Source organism: Phyllostomus hastatus, unplaced genomic scaffold, assembly GCF_019186645.2.
Source record: "Phyllostomus hastatus isolate PE091 unplaced genomic scaffold, TTU_PhHast_1.1 phas_scaffold_501, whole genome shotgun sequence".
Classification (NCBI taxonomy): domain Eukaryota; kingdom Metazoa; phylum Chordata; class Mammalia; order Chiroptera; family Phyllostomidae; genus Phyllostomus; species Phyllostomus hastatus.
The window spans coordinates 9106866-9110806 of record NW_025334033.1 but is presented as its reverse complement, the minus strand read 5'-3'; the positions used below and the strand labels follow the sequence as shown (position 1 = coordinate 9110806).

At 43.4% G+C, this 3941-nt stretch overlaps 1 non-coding gene across 1 annotated transcript; it reads right to left on the bottom strand.

The window, feature by feature from the left end:
* Nucleotides 1-3350: 3350 nt before the first annotated feature.
* LOC123808981 lies at nucleotides 3351-3454 on the bottom strand. The gene has a single exon (XR_006783867.1). It is a non-coding gene; the product is annotated as a U6 spliceosomal RNA (small nuclear RNA).
* Nucleotides 3455-3941: the final 487 nt, after the last annotated feature.

Sequence of the window (3941 nt, the reverse complement as noted above, 5' to 3'; positions counted from 1 at the left end):
TCTAGCAGAAACAAAGGAAAAACTACTTATATATCCAAAAATAGCTAAACCTTTAAGTAAATTATGGTCAATCCACATGCTAGAGAAATATACAAACATAGACACATACACAAAGAAAACAAATATCCAATAATAGATGATTAGTTACATAAATCTGATATAAACATAAAATTAAATTGTGTGGTCATTAGAAACAATTATTTATCTATGATGTATAACTAAAGGAAAAAACAGGTTATAAAATAATATAACACTCTAAATTTAAAAAGTCTGCATTTCTTTGCTTAGAAAAGAAATCTGGAAGGACACATAAACACGGACATAATTAGGGATAATCACTGACCATAACCACACAGTCAGTAATTACAACTAAGTAGTACCACTGTGTGGGATTAGATTTGTACTTTCTTTTTTATACCAGTTCAGAATGTCTGGGATTTTTTTAAGAGAATAAAAACAACTTCTATTCAGAAAAAAAAGTTTAACATCCAAATAAAAATCGATTATGAAAACAACATACTATTATTGCCTATGATTGCCTAGTCAGGCAAAAATGCAAAATATGGCTATCACATGCATTATGATTAAAACTATTAAAACAACAACAAGACAGGTGAGGAAAAATGGGGGTTTCACCACACTGCTAATGATAAATGTGTTGGGGTATAGGGATTTTGGAGGATATTTCTTCTATCTCCCAAGGCTTACAAAGTATACTTTTTAATAATAAAAAGCTCCTTCTAAAGAAGAGTAATTAATGGTTTGCTGGCAGCTAAGAGGCAGACAGCACAGCGGAACCACCCAGGGAGCACGTTCCAGATGCCCATTCTGAGCTTTTCTCCCACGGGCACTGAAGCCCCCGGTTTTCAGAGCTCCTTCAGTGAGCGCCCGCTCCAGGCAGTGAGGCACACCTTCCTCTGTCCCTCCACAGTCCCTTCCCTCACTCTTGTTTATGTTTCTCACCCCCCTCCTCATGCTTATTAACAGAAACCATACCGATCTCAAGCTGGCCACGAGCTAGGCAGTTTGCTAAACGCTTTCACACCTATTCTAATTACAAACTTCAGTGCTTTGTGAGACAAATGTCATTTCAGAGATGAGCAGACTGGAGCGCTGACAATTCAGGTAATGTACTCACAGTGACGCAGCAAGGGGTGGGGCCTGGGACTGAAGGCGGACGGTCCAACAGCAGAGCCTCCTTGCTGTTAAGCATTTGACACTCTGCCTCCCACGGACCCGAGATGTCCCTGAGAGTCACTTCACCTCTGCAGGCCCAGGGGAACCAACACAGTGCTGGCTCAGGGCAGGTTCTCCACAAAAGTAGGTAGAAGTAAAGCTCTTACTTGGTACAGGCCAGGGTACCCTGGCGTTCGGAAGAGGAGGAATCCTGACAGACACAGATCCAACCTTGACCCTCTCAAAACAGGAATCCCTGCAAAAGTTGGCCCAGGGGTCTTAGCCACCTTCCCGGGCACATGTCTTATTCCCATTCCTTGCTTATCTTCACCACAACATTCGGCTCTTTCCCTCCCAGTGCGATGCTCCCAGGCAGCACAACGCCCACTCAGCTGGTTCCTCTCTAACCTCTGCAGTAACCATCCTATCTGTTCTCCTAAAATCCCCAGAGGAAGGGCTGCAGGTGCCGTGCCCAGAGAAGCACCAGCTCGTGAAAGGTGATGAGAGAGTCACCAGTACCTGGAAGAGTTGCAGGTGATTTGCACGTGATGTGCACGTGCTGGCTTCCTTTTATGGACCGTTCCCAAATTACTCTTTCCTTATTGTTCCCCTTCGGGCAGTCACTTCTCATTTCCTGATGATCTGTTCCTTCTCAGTTCTCATTCCAGTCAGGGGATCATGCTAATTTATTATGCTAAATGATGGCATTGCTTTACAAAGCTGCTGATTCCAGAAGAGTGAGAAACCTTCCCAGACACAGGCTCTAAGCCCAGCTTGCTCAGATTTGAGCCTTACTCCACCCACCACCAGGGTGACCCAGGCACACTCTCCCTGCATCTCGGTTTTCCCAACCGTGAAATGGGGAATAATAGTACCTACTGTGTAGGTTCTAATGAGGACTGAAAGAAATAATAGCCAGCACCTGCTGTGTGGGAGCTCAATACATGTTGGCTCCTTACAATTTTTACTTTAGACTTTTCACTTGCCATTTTATTTAGGATAAAGCCATAGTCCACTGTGATATTGTGCTTTATAAGAAGAAACATACATTTGGTCTTTGTCTTCTTACTGGCACAGAGCTCCTAAGCCCCTTGGGATTTCCTCAGTGATATGAGTGATAAAGGTCTTTAATTACTCATAACAAACCTCCATCAACCACATCTTAGTTTATCACAATGAGGGAATTTTGAGAAGTCCCTAAAGATGAAGGATGGTTTGCAGGAGAACCAACTATATGGATGGAGGATTGGAACTTTCAGTCCCACCTCCAAACCTCCAACCTCCTGGGAGGAGAGAAGGGTCAGAGATTAAGTTCAATCACCAATGGCCAATGACTTAATCAACCAATCATGCCTATGTAATGAAGCCTCTGTAAAAACCCGAAAGGACAGAGTTCAGAGAGCTTCTGGGTCAGCGGACATGTTGAGATGCCGGGAGGGTGGCATGCCTGGGGAAGACGTGAAAAGTTAGCATCCCTTCCCACATACCTTGTCCCATGCATCTCTCCCATCTGGCTGTTCCTGAGTTATGTTCTTTTATAATAAAATGATAATCTAATAAGTAAAGTGTTTTCCTGAATTCTGGGATCTACTCTAGCAAATTAACTGAACCCACACTGTGGGTTTGGGGAACCTCCAATCTATAGCCAGTCAGTAAAAGCACAGGTAACTACCTACCTGTGCTTGCGATTGGTGTCTGAAGAGGGGGCGGTCTTGTGGGCCTGAGCCCCTGATTTGTGGGCCGTGGTGCTATCTCCAGGCAGAGAGTGCTGAGGCTGAGTTAAGTGTGGGACGCCAAGCTGGCGTTGCAGGTGTGTGTGATGTGTGGAAAACCCACACGTCTGGTATCAGAAGTGGAGTAGTGCTCTGTCAGTCCTCACTTAACATTATCGGTTGGTTCTTGGAAACTGCGACTTTAAGCAAAATGACATATAGCAAAATCAACTTTACCATAGGTTAATTGATATAAACAAGAGATAAGTTCCCATTGCATATTTCTAGTTACAAAAACAACACTATATAAAGACTCCACACACTTCAAATATTAAGCATGAAATAAATGTGAACTATATATACATTTAAAAATATTTTTATCCTCCTGAGGACATTTTTTTCACTGCTCTTATTTTTTTCATTAAAAATTTTTTGTTAATTTAATCTTTATTTATTTTCCCCCAAAATATGGAATTCTTCACGAATCTGCATGTCATCCTTGCACAGGGGCCATGCTAATCTCTGTATCATTCCAATTTTAGTGTATGTGCTGCTGAAGTGAGCACTTCATTGCTTTGAGAGAGAGAGGAAGAGGGAGAGAGAGAGAGAGACATCAATTTGTTGCCTTCCCCACAAGCCCTGACCAGGGATCAAACCTGCAACTTAGGTACATGCCCTGACTGGAAAGCAAACACACAACCTTTCAGTATACGAGACAACGCTCCAACGAACTGAGCCACACCAGCCAAAGAGAGCTATACATACATTTAAGAAAGATTAATAAAAACAAGTAAGATTATTTTCCAACCCACTTGTTCTGGTTCAGGGCCACAGGTAGCCAGACCCTATCCTGGAAGCTCAGGGTGCAAGGTAGACCCAACCCTGGATGGACAAGCCACCCCTTCCATCACACTCCACACCACACACACAAGCACACACTCAGACTGGGACAATTTAGAGCCTCCAGTTCACCTCACATGCTCATCTTTGGGATGTGGGGGGAAACCAGGGTACCCGGAAAAAACCCATGCAGACATGAGAGAACATGCAAAC